Source organism: Boleophthalmus pectinirostris, unplaced genomic scaffold (assembly GCF_026225935.1).
Source record: "Boleophthalmus pectinirostris isolate CB_2022bp ecotype Guang Dong unplaced genomic scaffold, ASM2622593v1 HiC_scaffold_4, whole genome shotgun sequence".
NCBI lineage: Eukaryota > Metazoa > Chordata > Actinopteri > Gobiiformes > Gobiidae > Boleophthalmus > Boleophthalmus pectinirostris.
In genome coordinates, this window is record NW_026571353.1 from 17976809 (window position 1) to 17995071 (window position 18263).

An 18263-nucleotide genomic window follows, 5' to 3' on the forward strand; every position below is an offset into this window, starting at 1 on the left:
ATATATATGTGTGTGCGTGTGTATATATATATATATATATATATATATATATATATATATATATATATATATATATATATATATATATATATATATATATATATATATATATATATATAAATAGTTTGGACATATTCTTTGTATTTAATGAAGGTCATTAGTTTTTTTTTCCTCTGTTAGATATGATTTGAGGTACATATGTAGGAATATTGGATCTATCGTTATAAAATACTGTTTACACTGGTTTACACGATGTCATATCAAGGTTAATTTAACCCCTTAAAATTATTTTTTGTTTCCATTTTGTCAACCCTATCAAGCTCCCAATGTGAAACTTTATTGAATTATTGGAAAGCTGTAAACTTCACATTTATTGTGAAATCAACATTTTTTACAGAATCAAGAGCAGTTTGAACTTTGTACACTAAATATATATATTTGATTAAAAATAAAAATATATAGACCTATTAAAGACTTTATAGGCATTCTGTCTGGGCTTTGTCTGGCTTTTTTACTGTATAACATTAACTGTTAACATGTAACATTAACTGTTAACAACAGTGGAATTGTCAAGGCTCAACCAATGCTTAATGCTCAGTTCATATCTTACAGCAACTTTACTCCTTATATTTATTGGGGGGAGTTTTATTAAATGCGATAATTTTTGTGTGGCGTTTTAGGGGAAATCAACCTTGCTAGATGTTATAACACTGTTCACGGTCTTGAATATCATATGGCCACTGGGAGGCAGCACTGTTACACAATTTCTTAAGCATCCTGTGACGACTGGTAACTAAATTATTTTACTTGAGTAAAAGAAAATTTATTTTGGGACTATGTATATATTTTACATAATATGCAAATTCCAAGTAATTAAATAATTGATCACAAATAAATAAATAAATAAATACATATTCCGCATTACAGTGATCCTGCTGCCAACGTTATTATTCACACACACAAAACAAACATTTAAGCATCTTGAGGCAACATCATGGAATCTAAATGCAAGAATTTAAAACCCTCCCATTTTAACAAGAGGGATCGCTGTCTGTGTATGAGGATCAATAACCTCTCCCTGCCTTCTTCATGGCCCACGCACTATTGGCACATAATTATCATGAGCCGAGTGATTTGATCAATAGTAATATACAGGGCAGCTCCAGAAACAGTGACACATGATTACCATTCCGTCTACTCCTTTTTAGTCACTTCTTGTATGTTTAACATTATGACACTGTTGATGTCTTTTTATGTTATAGATATAGAAAAACACACACAAACAAATATTTAGGCTATAGCGCAGAAACGAAAGCAGTCCAATTATATGTGGAAATGCCAGCTCACAAGCTCTTTAATCTTTTCAGTTAGACCTACAACAAATCAAACCAGACAGTCTAATTGTATAATGCATTTTACAGTACCTTTCCTTTATATTGTTTTTCTTCTTGTTAACGTGGGTATTTAGGGAAAAAGTAAACATCTGTTGTAGTTTGAGTCGATGTGTTTGTGTGCGGAGTAAGGGGAAACAGATATGATTGCATGGCTCTGTTGACATCGGGAGAGTGGGAGAGAAGATATCAGGGCCGCCCTTAAAACTAATCTATACTGACTACAATATTGAAAACTATGTGGATGAAATCTATGGACAGTGTGCTCTAGTGTGCTCTCTTTTAATCCTGCTTGAGGTCAGAGCACATTTGATTCTATTCTGTTTAATTGAGTTGTTTGCTGTAAAATTATGTTTTTTATCGTGCATAAACAAGGGAAGACATACCTGCATATTTTACCTTTAATTTGTTATATATACTTTTTTCTTCTGTCCACTATCAAGCTATATGTGTGTGTGTGTGTGTGTGCGTGCGTGTGTCTGTGCGTGTGTGAGTGTGTGTGTGTGTTTCTCACCTTCCATAGTGGTTGGTCTCTCACTCTCATTCAGCTCGGGTTCTCTACCAGAGGCCTGGGAGCCTAAGAGTTCTGCACAGTATCTTTGCTGCTCCCAGTACTGCACTTTTTTGGACTGAGATGTCCGTTGTTTTCCCGGTATCTGTTGTAGCTACTCTTCCAGTTTGGTTACGGCCCCAAGTGCTCCGTTCACCACAGGCACCACTGATGCTTTCACTTTCCAGGCTCTCTCCAGCTCCTCCTTGAGCTCCTGGTATTTCTCTAGTTCCCCGTGTTCCATTTGCCTGATATTACCATAGCTTGGATGTGCGATGTCCACCACCACGGCTCTGCTCTGTTTCTTATCCACCACCACTATGTCTGGTTGGTTCGCCATCACCATCCTGTTCGTCTGTATCTGGAAGTCCCACAGGATCTTGGCTCGGTCATTCTCCACAACCTTTGGAGGTGTTTCCCACCTTGATCCTGGGGTCTCCAGCCCGTACTGTGCACAGATGTTTCTGTACACTATGCCCACCACTTGGTTATGTCGCTCCATGTTTGCTTTCCCTGCCAGTATCTTACACCCTGCAGTTATGTGCTGGATTGTCTCAGGAGCCTCTTTGCACAGTCTACACCGTGGGTCTTGTCTGATGTGGTAGATCTGGGCCTCTATTGCTCGAGTGCCCAGGGCCTGCTCCTGAGCAGCCAGGATCAGTGCCTCTGTGCTGTCCTTCAGACCAGCCCTCTCAAGCCATTGGTAGCATTTCTTGATATCAGCCACTTCAGTTATGTTTCGGTGGTACGCCCCATGTTGGGACTTGTCCTGCCATGATGGTCCCTCCAGCACCTCTTCCTCTGGACCCCACTGTCTGAGACATTCTCTGAGCACCTCATCTGTTGGGGCCTTGTCCTTGATGTACACAAGGAGCTTGGATGTTTCATCCTGGACAGTGGTTCCCACACTCACTAGTCCTCGGCCCCCTTCCTTCCGGCCTGCGTACAGTCTCAGGGTGCTGGATTTGGGATGGAACCCTCCATGCATGGTCAGGAGCTTTCGTGTCTATATCTCCTCCTTTGGCCAGCTTATGATTCCCGCTGGGTATCTGATTAATGGCAGGGCATAGCTGTTGATTGCCTGTGCCTTGTTCTTGCCATTGAGCTGGCTTCTTAGGACTTGTCTCACTCTTTGCAGGTATTTGGCCGTTGCCGCTTTCCTTGTTGCCTCTTCGAGGTTGCCATTTGCTTGTGGGATACCAAGGTACTTGTAACTGTCCTCAACGTCTGCTATTATTCCCTCTGGGAGTGAGACCCCCTCTGTGTGGACTACCTTCCCTCTCTTTGTCACCATCCTGCTATATTTCTCAAGCCCAAATGACATTCCAATGTCTGTGCTGTAGATCCTGGTGGTATGAATAAGTGAGTCGATGTCTCGCTTGTTCTTAGTGTATAGCTTGATGTCATCCATGTAGAGGAGGTGAATGATGGTGGCCCCATTTCTGAGTCGGTATCCGTAGCCAGTGCGGTCGATTATTTGGCTGAGAGGGTTCAGGCCTATGCAGAACAGCAGTGGGGACAGTGAGTTTCCTTGGTATATGCCACATTTGATGGACACTTATGCAAGTGGCTTCAAGGGTGGTTTTCCACAACCGCATCGAGTTCGCAATGAAGGCTCTTAGAGTCCTGTTGATATTGTACAGCTCCAAGCACTCAGTGATCCATGTGTGTGGCATTGAGTCGTAGGCTTTCTTGTAATCAATCTAGGCAGTGCACAGGGTGGTCTAACGGGTTCTGCAGTCGTGGGCGACTGTTCAGTCAACCAAGAGTTAGTGCTTGGCTTCCCTGGTGTTTTTGCCGATGCCCTTGTGTGCTGCGCTCATGTATTGATCCATGTGCCCACTTATCTTAGCCGCAATGATGCCTGACATGAGCTTTCATGTTGTGGAGAGACAGGTTATTAGCTGATAATTGGATGGGACTGCACCCTTTAAGGGATCCTTCAGGATCAGGATCGTACGCCCTTGGGTTAGCCATTCAGGGTGAGTCCCATCCCTTAGCAGCTGGTTCATTTGTGCTGCCAGGTGCTCGTGGAGAGCACTGATGCGTGGATCATGTCAGGGCCTGGTGCGGTCCAGTTTTTCATACCTGAGACTCTTTCCTGGATCTCTGCCACTGTGATTCTGACTGGATCCTGTTCAGGGAGGTTGCTGTGGTCTTCTTTCATATCCACCAGCCACTGAGCATCGGTGTTATGCGATGTCTCCCTCTCCCATATGCCTTTCCAGTACCTTTCAGTCTCCAGCCTTGGTGGGTCTGCTCTGGTGTTATTACCCTGCCACTGAGCGTACACTTTCACCGGTTGTGTTGCGAACAGCCGGTTTATTCGTCTGGCTTCATTATCTTGTGTGTACCTCTTTAGGCGGCTGGCCAAGGCTTGGAGCCTTTGTTTGGCAGTTTCGAGTGCTTCAGGTATGGGCATCTGGTTGTACCTCTTGCGTATTTGCTTTTTCATTGCACCTTTCTGGGCCTCTGACAGTTGGCTCACTTCTCTCCGCGCCTCTTTGATTTTAGCCTCTAACCGTCTTTTCCATGGTGGGTATCATATCTCATGGCTCCCATGGTTGCTCTTATAGCCCATCACCTCTAGGATCACTGCTGCTGAAGTGTATATCAGCTCATTGGTTTCAGTGATGGTTGTGGTAGGGATCACTCTCAGTGCTGCATTCACATCTTCTAGGAGACTTTCAGATGGTACTTCACTTAACCTCTGTAACTGGCATCGGGGTTGCCTTGTGTTCATTCGAGCCATGATCTTATCTTTCAGGTCAGTCGCTACGTACCCAATCTCTGGTTAGGGAGTTGGTGTTAACTCCATTCTGACCTGGCGTCCTGGCTCCCCCTTGACGTAGCATTTGTGTTGTACCTCGTCAATCTCTAGTTGTGATAGCAGTTGCCGTTTGTGGATGTTGGACTGAGCTACTAGTTGTTTGGCCATTAGCTTGGACTGTGGGTATCGTAATAAACATTTCTCCCACATCCTCTGACTCGGGTTACTGTAGTAGTAGCATATACACACACACACACACACACACACACTTGGGCCCACCTGGGGTGACATGTGCTAGTCTGGTCCAGACTTTCTCCCTTTCTCAAAACAATCATACAAATACAGCTACTATGATGATGTGAATTTTAAACAGCAAAATGATCTTTGAACCTTCACTGAAAAGTTTAACAGCATGTTATAGTCAGCATGACAGCATCCAATACCTGCTAAATAAAAGCTCATACTGGGCAGTATCAATCTTTGTGTATTTGTACTTGTGGGTGAACAGCTCAGCAAAACAAGAGCCTTTCTGTATGAGATCATGTGAAATAGTTTGGGTGGTGAATGACATTGAGAACAGAAGTGGGCGCTTCTCCAGTGCACTCTCGAAATACATATCCTCAGTTTGAGTTATAGAACATTCTCTTATTCAAAGATAGTTATAACATACATAAAACAAAACAACATTGCATTTTATTGGTGGCCAAACTTCTCGATCACTTGAGAATTATTGACCACGTCAGAGAATCACTGAAGATGCCACCCAGTCATTTAATCATATACTAGTACATTTTCCTATTTGTCAAGGTTATATGCTTTCCTATTGGAATGGTATGGCATTTATTTATTTCTTTTTTCTTTTTTTAGAATGAAGCACAACCTCAACCACCACACCTGTGTTTTTTCATTACCTACCACATGATCATATTGGTGAAATATCTAGTCAGAGTAAAAAACATAAAATAAAATTAATAATTAGCCCAAGTGAATGACTGTGATTAGAGACCTGAGATCAGTGTGGGTGTGTGCAATATAATTATGGGGACTGTGGCTCTCGCACCTTTGCAGCCACCATTTCTCCAACAAGCACCAATTATCACATTTTATGCAATAGTGAACACAGGAAAAACTTCTTTCATAATAACCATGAATCGAGGATCAGAAGAGACAAATTAGATTTCTGTACATGGGAGCTCGAACAATGTGAATAGCAGATGTTTTAACCTTGTCATGGGATCTTTTTTTTTTTTATTTTTAGTTTATTGTACCCCAAAGGCAACAAGAAAAAGCATTTAAAGTAACTATAAGAAATCATCTCAACTTGTTTCAGAAACACATATTTAGCCACTTTTAGCAATATAGCTACATTATTTTTAAATACAGACATAACATAAAACCAGATCTGACATGGTTTAATGAAATCTCTTCATTTCTTCATCTTGCACCCATAACCAACTAAGATACTAATAGAATTTGTCCTTACATTGTGCCCAAATGTGTCACTTCATTTCCTGTCTTGATTTGTAAGTACCACATATTAAACCCCATTTCACGTTAAAAGGTGACTGTGACATCTGAACAAGAAGATAACTGACTACAAGATAGTTACTGATGAAAAGAAAGAAAAATGTGCCTCTTTAACTAAACACAACATAATTAATGCATACAGTTTATTAATTTAGAGTGGCCTGTAAGATTATGCAATGCTGTTTTTCAACCATCCATAATGAATAATGAATGTGACTACATGAGGCACCATAATAATGATTGCTTCAGGCCATGAATACTCTCTCATGTTTCTTGGGAATCTAACATATTTTAAGACTTTTCAACACCATATAGCCTACTAGTACCAAACTGTCTTTTTATAAAGTGGCAGTGCTGCAGTGATTTCCAACAACATCACTGTCTGTCTAAAACGTCATCCCCAGCACATGCATCAACAAGCAAAAGAGGGAGAGAAAAAATATTGTTTAATATCTGAAACTTCAACATTGCTTTCATGGGCAGGAAGTCAGTCTGGTGCATGCACCTATAGCTTCAGAGCCAGTTTTGAAATGAGTTACATAAGACTTTCACTTGGCAACTTAAGTATTTCATTATGAAGGGGAAAGTAATTGTAGAAATTCTATTTTTCATGAGTTTCAATTAGAATACAATAAGCAAGATCATTGCTACCAGTTCTAATTTGGAATCACTAATGACAAAAAGTCCTTCATGCTCTCACAGTTGTAATCATAGGCAGAATTCAACTCAAAGGACAAGGAAGCAATAGTTTATTTTTAAAGGTCAGTGCTTTATTGATTGTGTTATTTCATTATGTAAAATCAATGCAAACTTTTCCCACATGTTGTTAGTGTAACTGTACTGTACAAGTGATGTTGATATGTGACCAAATGAAAGAGTGCCATCACTCAATGAATGTGAGTGCTCTGATTGGTCTCATGGGTATTTGGCTGGAGGGTGTGTAATAAATCACTGAGCAGATCAATAAACATGACACGTGATTATCGACTGATTTAGGTTAGAAGGTGGCACGACTTCATCGCCATAGAAATTAACATCTATGTGTTTTGTTGTAGCTTTTGCAGTGTCATAGCAACAGATTAGGCTGCGAGATTAAATGGTTGCAATTAGTGTTATGATTTCCTCTGCATACAACTAAATATCTAAACCTGCTGACTTTGCAGTTTAGACCACTATACAAACTCTTCCTGAAATACATGGGAGCCTGGGACTAGTTGGGCAGTTCATATTTCAATCTTCATTGAAATGGTAATGCTTCTGAACATGCTTAAAATCTGAACTTTGAACAGAACGATATTATTAAAACATAAATCAAAATAGAATCACAATTGTAATGCACTGTTTGCCTACTGACTAATATGCATTATATAAAGACATGCTCTCTGACCCATCCTTCATTTCATTCACAGATATTGTGGGGGACAAGGAAAACAAATAGCTGCATATGTTTACAGTAACATTAGAGGTGTTCTTGTGTTGTTTCTGATGAGAGAAGCTTCACCCTACTCTTCTCTGTTACATGTGGGATGAAGTCCTATATCCACCAACGGATGTAGACAGCACGAGGCATGCAGCCTGCTATAGAGTTACAGTAATTATTGGTTTACAGCTCGCACATGGCTGTGTCAGGCTACTTGGCCAAAGGAAAATACTAAATATGAAAAATTTGCAACGATATCCTCATATCTATTAACATACAACATCTACTAGCATTCCTCTTCTCACAACTTGATGGAACAAAAACATCAGGTGAGTTGCACAGTGGCACAGTGGTTATCTCTCTTGTTTCTAAGCAAATGTGATTATAAGGTCTTGTCACTGTATGTCTTTGCTTCAGCTCTACATTTTTGTCCAGAATATCCAAAGGTCATCAACTGGTGGGTTAAAAGGCCCATATTATACTATGAATGGTATGTAAATGAAGTGAAACACAACTCCATGTTTGTTTTCAAGGAAGCAACAACATTTTAAAGTCACAAGAGTTAATCTGATGTAATACAGGCCTTTAAATCTGATGTACGAAACTGAATATGTAACCTGCTGGTGCTCACACTCAAGTGATCATGATTTCAAAAAGCTTATCATTTTGAATGTGTATAATTAACCCACACACCAACACACAATGCACTCTTGGTGTGCCATTATTCACAAATAAATGTCTGGAAAAGACTAGAAATTCAGATGTCTGTTTCTCACCCTGCTGAAGAGTAAACACAGTTGTTTGTCTCCCTGATGGTAACAGCAGTAATCTGTGGACTGCTCCTCAAACCTGGAATGCTTGGCTGAATCATCAGAGGGGAGCAATTTTGGGTGACAACGCTCTTGGTGATGGTGCAGACAACCAACTGTTTCATGAATGTATAATGCTAAAACCTGCAGCGTCATTCCGGCATGAGTACATGAGCTCTCGATGATAGAGTAGAAGGAGAAGGACTTGAGCTTGTAATAAGAACTGGTGCGTGTTATGGAGAGAAAGTGAAGTGGAAATAGTCAGGTCTGGGTCTACCGTTATACTTGTCTCAGGTACGTCTAAGTTTGCTAAGTGAACATTTAGGGGAAAATTGTACTTCATAGGCTAAACATTAACAGAGAACACAAAAAACATGACTTCAGATATTTATTTTGTCACAAACACATCTGGCTTGTTCTGACTCAAGGCCTGATGGGAAAGTTCTGATTGTAGTAAAATATTTGTCTGGAGGCGATGAATGAACTTCTTTGTTTTGTGTTGTCTGTGGGATCTAAAAAATGTGCAGCAGCAAAATTGAATGCTCTTCTGTCTTATTGTTAAATAGCCTATTAGTGCTATTGTAGCTATTGCATGTGAGTTGAAAAAAACAAACAAAAAAACATGTTGACTTCACAAGATGCCTTTAACTCATCATTGTGTCACGTGTCTCCTTTGAGACAGTGGTTGCGCCTCCGCTAGGTTTGTGCCGTGTCTCTTTAAGTACAGCAGGCAGCGCTGTTGGTCCTCTCGTGTCAGAGCAGAGCTTCTCCGCATACAGCCTCTCCTCTCACTCGGAGCGGACAAGCAACAGTGAGGACAGGTCAATCTTCCGCCGCATCATGACGCGGTGACCGCTCACATCTCCGGAGGACCTGGACAGACAGTGCCAAGTGTGCGCGTCTACATCAGAGCTGACTGCGCGGCACACTATACTCTCGGAGAGCTAATTGAATTGTTGCTAGCCTGCGCAAGACGCATAAGTAAATGATACTCGTCATGTTGAGAGTTATGTGAGAGTGAATCATCGCGGATGTGAACATCACGCCAGCTCCAAGCCCCAGATATGACCATCTCCAGAGACGTCCCGGGAACGGCACCAGCGTCCATCGTGACTTAGGTAAGATGACTACATCAGCTCTACATGCACTAGTTTAGGGCTCGATGTGCTGCAATGATATGAGATTTATGCTCGCAAAGATTTACCTAGCCTACTGCAGCTGCAGTCTGAATAAATTGCTTACCTCTTGGGGTTACGTACAGGCATACTGTCAGAGTAGGCTAGTCTAATGATTATGCTATGTAATAATATGCTGAATTACCCTATAAAAATGATAGGCTGCCACATATGGACTAGTGAGTAGGCTGTAATGTCTGTGTGAACCGTGGGCTGTTGCGTTATTACATATATGGTCTGTCCTCTCATTCAGATCCCCTCTCTGCCTCTGGCTGGAGGCCACTTTCCTTCTAAGTGTGATGTTGTTTGACTTTCATTAAAGCCTTCTTGCTAATTTTTAACCTGAGCTGCTAATTCACAGAGTCTGAACAGTTTCCTCTTCTGTTGTAACTTCACCCCCACTGCACAGGATCATTATAGCCCCTGGGTACAATGCACACTCAGCATGATTTGATGCGTCTTTTTGATTTCCCCACTATTGACTTCAATGTTGAGTTTATTGTGGTGTATTACAACATTCAGACTTATGATGAGTTTCTAATTAAGACATTCAAAATGAAATCATTGCTGTTGGGAACAGCATTGCTATGATGGAAGTTTTTCTGTGTTATGATTTGTCTGCAAATTAAAAGCAGCTATAAATTTGGTTACATAGTTGCAGCCCAGTTTTGTTCTTACAAAAGGTATTTTTTCTGTCCCATTAGTCAGTAAAGTGGATCACCTTAGACATATAAGATGACTTATTTACTCCAAAGAAAAGAAACACATTGACATAGCTTTGAATGTGGCTGTACACAGACCTCCCTGGCACAGAAGAGCGGCACTAAAGAAATATGCCAAGTGCTTCTAGTCATATTTGTACATTGGACATAATGCAGCGCTTCCCCTGCTGTTGGATGTTTACACCTACAGCTACTGTACAACTGACCCTTGACCTTAATCCACAGATCACTACATCTAAACAACTATTAAAATACCTTTTAAATATGTATCAAAGCAAAAACAAATTTATTTTATTTAAAAATAAAAAAAATATAAAGACCTTTATTTTAATGCAGCTTTTGTATATGATTTACACCAAGCTCCCCTATCATCCTATCAGTGATCAAAACCATGATTAGTGAATTCATTTTGTTAGTTTTGCAAATGTGAGGGGCTGGTGAGAGGTTGGTGAGGGGGTGGCGAGGGGCTGAGTTGGGGTGGTCATCCATGGAGCTACTAGGCTTTGAATTCCTCCAGAGCTTATCTCTTCATCCTCTTGGCGACCTCTCACGGACTGGCCTCAGATCAAATGTGAGGGCACTCTTGAGCAGCAAGAATTAGAGACACCTGCTTTCTTAGTCTAATATACCGTGATGTAGTGAAAGGTGGGTTAAATGTATACCTCTAAAATACTTTTACCACAACATACATTTTACTTCTACTTCATATTACGCTGAAGTATATTGTTTTTACCATGCACTAGATTGTTTAATGACTATTACCTATTGTTTTGATATTGTCTGGAGTGAAACGAAGTTTGTGTTTTGTCCAAAAAAGTATATTTTAATTTTCCTATATTTTCTGGTTTACTTTTTACTTCCAGTAAGCAATTTGTCTTGCCTTTTTGCTTGGTTACTTTATACCACTGTGGTGTGTGCTTCTCTTGGTAAACCAGCACCAATAAAAGACAAGTAAAAATAGCTTGCCAAATACTGCCAGAAATGTATGTTGTCTTAAGTTTCTTGGCTGCTGGATAAAGTCACCTACTTTATTTTCTTTCATAAGATAAGAGCATTAAGAGTATTGGGATCATATGGCACGACTGTGTCCAAGGGATGCAGCCTCCAGATTTGCAGCTTATGAGCGGATTATTAACAAGGCCAGACATTTTCCACCAAGACAGATCTAGTTAATCATGACATAGACTGCTGTTGTTGGAGCAATAGTTTACTCCAGACAAACTTTAACCAGCTAAAGTTGTGTCACTGTAATTCAGCTAAGGTCTAGTGAATTGTGAATGGAAAGCTGTGTTAGTAATGTGTTTTTGGGCTGTTTGAATATGTTGAAGCGTGGTCTGGCCCAGGGTCCAGACAGCTACACAAACACCCCACTGAGGGATTGGATTATTGCTGAGCTAATTTGAGCCATTATATGTCTCTTTATACTTGTCCATCTGCCAATACAGAAACTTAAATTTATGCCTGTCAAAAAGGCATCACAATTTTGCCATGGCGCTGTCAATTTGTCAAAGCTATGACATCAAAAACCTACTCTGCTGCCATAGATTCACTGATCACTGTCAACATTTCAGTGTGATGGTCTCGTTTTTGTTTTTTATTTATTTATTTGATTTGAATATTTAACAAAAGAAAAATAGACCAAAAGTGTCTGTCTAATTTTTAAACTATTTTGCTACACCCTATGCCCTATTATTCAAATTTGATTGAGCTTGAGATTCAGTCATGTCTAATCATCAATTATTATGGGTCTTTTCAATTGTGAGGTCTACAGCCAACCATTAAAAGCATGCAATTTGGAGAGGAGTTCAGACTGTATTGCTTATGTTCATGAAATCAGTACTAAAAGACAATTATGGTTTTGAAAAGAAATGAATATTCATATCCAAATTCTACTGTATAGATTACCATAGTTGTTACAGGGGTACAGTCTACATTCTCCTGGTGACCTGTAGACCCATCTCACTGTAATTGCTCACCTTGTGCAGTAAACCCTGGTGTTCCGTCTCCAACCTGATCTGTGCCACACAAAAAGGTCTTTGTCCAAGTTAAACTGCGGCTTCCTTGTACCTGCTGTACCACACCGCCCCAGACTGGCACTGCACCATGATATAAGCACTCAGTTTAGTCTATCGAGTGCCCTTAAACCTTAAACTACTGTCAATATACAGCAATGTCCAATTCTGCAGTCTTTACATGCGTGGATATTTTAAGAGAATACAGGAAGGACAATTTTGTGTAAACATTTTTAGAGACATGATAAGGATTTCAACAGAATTTAAATTGCTGTTGACACATTTATCAAATTGGAAAGGCTGCAATTATTTATGACAATATATATGTAGAAATTATAAGAATTTTCTCGGTAACGAACTAAATTAAAACTCTTTTAAATGGGCATGGTAGCATTTCTTTTGTTCATATGTTACAGCTTCTTGTTTATAGATGACAACGCGTAGTGATCAAACACTTCACATTTCACAATTAATTGCAGATATTTGGTGTTTAGATTACAAATTTGGCCAAAAACACTGGACTATCCTAACCTTGCTAACACCAGATTAATCTGTGTGTCACTCTGAATTGAGTTCTACACATTATCAATCTGGACTGGCTCTCGCTGAAACAGATTGGGAAACAGTGAAGTATCATGACGACTATTTTAATCTGATGAAGCGTCACAACAGCAGAACAGGCCGAAAAATCTAACTTTTGTCACATTCAGTTGAGAGAAAAGCATCTTTGCTGTCCACAAATGCAAAAGCTCTCACCTTCTGCATTTTTTTCACAAACAAAATAGTTCATATTGATGCTAAAATAGGCTGAAGTACAGCTGCTGCCATGTTTGTTTTGGTTTGTATGGGTGCTTGGCCTTTGGCTTCCGCACCAACCTCAGTGCTGCTCTGTGACTGGTCACCCACCCAATTAACTGTACAGCGGGTACATTCCAAGATGGATTCTCATGAATTTGTGAATGCACAAATATCGCGAGAATTCATCTTGCTGTGCAAGTTTAGGATTATCCATGGGTTTCAGGAAAAAATAGGACCAATGCCAGAGAAATTTAAAACTAAATATTATATATTTTGAATTACAATGCATTTTGAAATCATGCATTCGTTCGTTGCATATAAAAGGTGAATATATATAGTTAATTTTGTCATATTTAGCTGTAGTGCAAAGACATCTTTTTTTCTTTTTGCACAAGAAAAGATTTTATTACCATGTCTTGAAGCTGAGAAGCCACTTTAGTGTTTGGGCTCAATTAGGCTGTCACACTTGCTTGGCAAATTTTTCACATTATTTCAAAAATCCCTCTCCAGATAAAAAAAAAAAGTTTATTGTATTTTAATTGACTATTTCAAAGCTTGTTCAACATACAAGCAACACTGCCATTCTTACAGTGCTAGCAAAACACTGTGTTTTTGTTTATGTCCTTTGGGAGATTTGTCATTTAAGGCTAAATGTAGCTCATTCTCATACATATGCTATGCTTGGTAATTGCATCTTCTGGGATTCCCTCTGACAGATGTGTTAAATTACCCAGGTCTAATATGTATATTCTCAAAGTAAACTGGATTATTCCTATCCATTCATCTTATTCTATTAATTTACTGCAAAATTGGTCACAATCAAATCAGAATTGCAATTTGAAAGGATGCAATTAGCAAACCACAAAGACAACCATAATTTCCTCCATAAACAACAAAATATCCAGTCTTATTCTCCATAAAAACTCCTAACACTGTAGTTCAGATCTGTACAAACATCTTCAAAATTGTAATACTTGTATTGGTTTGTCAGTTTATTTTTATTTTATTTTTGTCTGAGCTTTTTTGTCAGTTCTTCTGTACAGGTTTAAATTTGAACTTTGACTATTATTGAAACATAAATTGCAAATCAAAGTGCAATCATAATGCATGTAACAACAATTTGATATTTCCCTGTTTTCCTACTTGTACTTTACAGAGATAGCCCCTTCAGCCTCCATACTAGCCTGTTATTGGCAGTGAGCAGGGGTTTTGCACTTGAGCTCCTCCGCACTGTTAATATGCTCCGTCTGTCTGCAGAGTGGTTGGTCCAGGTTGGCTGTGAGAGTGGGAATTATCAGGGTTAAGGGAAGCACGGTTGACTAGTCTGTGGAGCCTCTCTCCTTTAGGTTGAGGGCAGGGTGACTCAGCAAAACCATTCAAGTTTAACATTGTCTAAGTCAAAACAAAAGTGTATGAGTGGATGTATGAAGGTTTTTGACTGTATGTGCATTACTGATGGTGACAGTGTACTCATTGTGACCCAGACCTGAATGAATGCAGAGGGCTGTTTTGGAATAGTTATAGTTTATTTTTAAGGGTAGGCTCGGTGATTTGAAAGCATTTTGATCTGGATACAGAATACAGTGAATTTCAGATTGAAGAGACTAATACTAGTGTAAAAAGAAATCATCATGAATAAATATCTTTTTTTTTACCCATTCTAGTGATTTATGGCGATTACCTTTGCTGACGACTATCATGAATATATAAAATGTCCCACGAACAATTACTGTCTACCCTTTTTTTTAATCAAGATAAACGATATTATTGCTTATTGTCCAATGCCTACTGCAGTCTAACTCCTAGGCATCCTGAAGCACCACATTCAAAGTTGTGTGAATTACAGAGATTTACACAATATAAATATGAGCAAGACAGGGAACATAGGAGAATGCTTTGTTGAAGGTAGGCAGACTATATAGACAAGTTTATGTGTGATATTATAGATCAGGGCAATATATATGTTCCTTCAAATCATCTTATTCATCCTTGTATTTAAATATTCATTTTTGAACAATAAGTGAATGGAAAAGAAATATATGATCAGGTGACTGTACTGTAGGGCCAGGTTAACCAGCACACAGGAAATAAAAGGTTTCCATGTTTGTTTTTATTCTATGTTGTTTTGTAGCTATGAAAGGAGACCTGTTCTATGTGTCTCTCTCCATGGATGTATACAGTGGTAAACACAAGCTCACACCTCCAGACTTTTCACATCCCTCTGCTCCAGAGATGTTGTTGTGTGTTGCATCAGAGGGGGACACTCAAATGTGCACGATGGCATTATTTGATACATCATGGAGCAAGGGCTGGGGTTTTACCGCTCAAGTCCAAAGTAGGCTGCTGTCAGTAAACCCACGACACTTCCCCTATTTCGTCACATTACATCTAATTGTATACAATTGTCTGTCCAGTCTGTAACCCAGCCAGTGCTATTGCACCAATTACCTCAATTCTTTTATGTTTTACATGTTTAGGGGATATTGCCATTTGGTGACACTACAATACTTAAGTGTTTAGTATTATTGTTATTATTGTTTCAAATCAAATTGAAAATGATTTTAGCTATAGTTTCAGTATTTACAAATTTGGAGGAAATCTTACTGAGAGTTCATATTTACAGATGAGTAAACACAACATTTATCTCTGTATCTCTTCTTTTCATTTTTGGTTGCTTGCACTTCATAGACGCCTTCCTATTTCTCTATGGATTTGGTAAATGTTTTACATGATGCCCTAGGATATGTTGCTTTGAAGTACATTTCAAGTACAAGTACAAAAGTACAAAAAGAAAAGACAAAAGTAGTAGTATCTGCGTATACTAAATAAATTACCTTTTGATTTGAACTGCCCTACAAAAATAATTATACTTCCTCCCCATATTGTTTACTGAGCCCCTGGAGGGTTGAATATATATCAGTCAGGTCATTATATACTAACTCACAACTTTGTCAATTATAGCAGTCAGTATCAGTGCTCTATAAATATCGTATCAACTCCATGATGTGGGGAAAGAGATGGGTCGACTGACAGGAAGCCTTCTGGTGTTCCTCGACCTTTAAGGACTGGTATGCGTGGCCATGATAAGGCTCGCAGTTCACTAAATATTTTTCTGTTCATGCTTACATGCGCACAGCTTATCTCCTGCATATACTGGCCCTTGCAGCCAGTTCTATAAGCTCTCTTTAGGCGTCATATATAGGGATGTGGCTGTCATTGTTGTGAGTGAGAAAGAAAGCTAAATGTGCTGAGATCTGTGTTTATTGTGTGTAGGTGGACAGAGCAGGATGGATGGCTCTGTTAAAGTGTGTTATGGCTGCATAATAAAATGTATTCATAATTAATTAGTTATTTTATCCCATCTACCATGCACCATACATTCAATTTCACACTATTTTTTATATAGGCAAGCATTAAAAACACCTGTCATAATGTGTTTGATCATAGCCTGCTACCAGTCCCTGATGACAAATGCATATGGAGGGCTGTTTATCAATTAGATGTAAGGAATATTCACATAAGGTTAAACTGCCATTATTTTGTCTAAAAGCCCAACCTATATTGTTCTCCAGCTTTCCTATATTGAACAGTAAGTCGAAATAATATCTAGTAGTATCTAATAGTATCTATCTAATAGTTATTTTGTTTTTTGATTGTGCTAACACTTAAACCTTGAATAGTTTCAGAGGGAAAGAATTGAGGTACTATTTAATCAGTTACTTTAAAACCACCCCTATGGGAAATAATGAAATTTGTCAGTCAGTGTCTGGTCCTGTAATCTTACATGTCTGAGTGAGCACTTCCAGGTAAAGCATTAAAATGTATAATGCTTTACCTATATATTTACCTACATAAACAATATGCTGCAACAGAGGGGGGCAATTCTGTTACTCTTTCAGAATGACTTTATACCTGTCTGTCAACATCCACAGTTCTTAAATGACTTTGTGCAGAAACCAATGCCATTTGAATATGTAAAGTTACATACTGCAAAAAAAAAAAATCATATCAGTCAAGTGGCAATGAATATATAATTAACATATTCCAAATAATCTACACCTACTTTCTTTCAGTCTGTTTCTATGGAAAGAACAATTTTCTTGTTACTGTCCAGACTGTATGCTCCAACAGTTTGTCCTATTGCCCTTTAGTGTTTCTGAGAATAATTAAAATGTTGTAACAGCTTTGCTTTCTCAAAGAAAAAATCCGCAATTTCCTATGTTGAATTTACCTGGCAGAAGCCATATTGCTGTGTGTGGCACTTTTAAGTCTACACAAAATCAATTCATGACAGCTCCCATTGAAAACAATCAGGAAAAGGCGTAAGGTCCAAATGAATACTTCATGCTAACTGGGCTGTCCTAGTGCTCCCCTGTGATTGGTCAATTGCTTTGATCCACAGGTGGCTTGAGCCCAAACGCAGATGCTGAGAACAAAATGAAGTGGGTTTGTGAACTAGAGTGAGGTAAATGTTGAGGATACTACCTTTGACAGCAATGATTTCATTAGTAGAAGGTTGGCTCAATTTTTGGTCTGGGACCACAGAGTTTGAAGTGCATACTACACTTATCTTTCAACTTTGTTCATCAAACCAAAACAACAGTATTAGTAGAGAATATTGTCCTCATTTATGTAAGTGATGATCCCGTTCATTGTACAGAGATAATAGGGGCCATATGACTCTTATCAGTTACTTACCTCCACTTTGCAACAAAATGAATTATGAGTCACACAGTTACAGTACTGTAGCTTATTGCGATTGCCCACAAAGAAGAGGATTACATTATTTTTAGCCCTTTATAATTTACCGATTCCTGTTCAGAATAAAAGGTCAGTATTGAGTTTAATGGGCTGGTGCGTATTATCAGGATTAAAAAGAGCTTTTTCCCTTCCATCCTGAACTGTGTTTTTAAGCTTCGGTGCCTTAAACTCTTTCTGTGCTTGGTTGATCTAGTCACTTATACTAAATCAAGCTATGTAATTACCACAGTCATAGATGTCCACGATGACATAAGAACAGCAATTGTTTCATGATACTAGCCATGATCTCTTTATCATTAATCTGCACTGACCCTGTGTACATTAAGCA

General features: G+C 39.1%; 1 protein-coding gene across 2 annotated transcripts in view; it reads left to right on the top strand.

Moving 5' to 3' along the window:
- Positions 1–8698: 8698 nt before the first annotated feature.
- The window catches only part of wscd2 (WSC domain containing 2), a 29604-nt gene continuing 20039 nt past the window's right edge, over positions 8699–18263 (top strand). The window contains exon 1 of one of the 2 annotated variants that reach the window (XM_055161591.1): positions 8699–8761. The gene's annotated coding sequence lies outside the window, so the exon portion shown is untranslated. Of the gene's footprint in view, positions 8762–9236; positions 9586–18263 lie in introns of those variants that run through there. The other variant, XM_020935532.2, reaches the window with a different exon arrangement.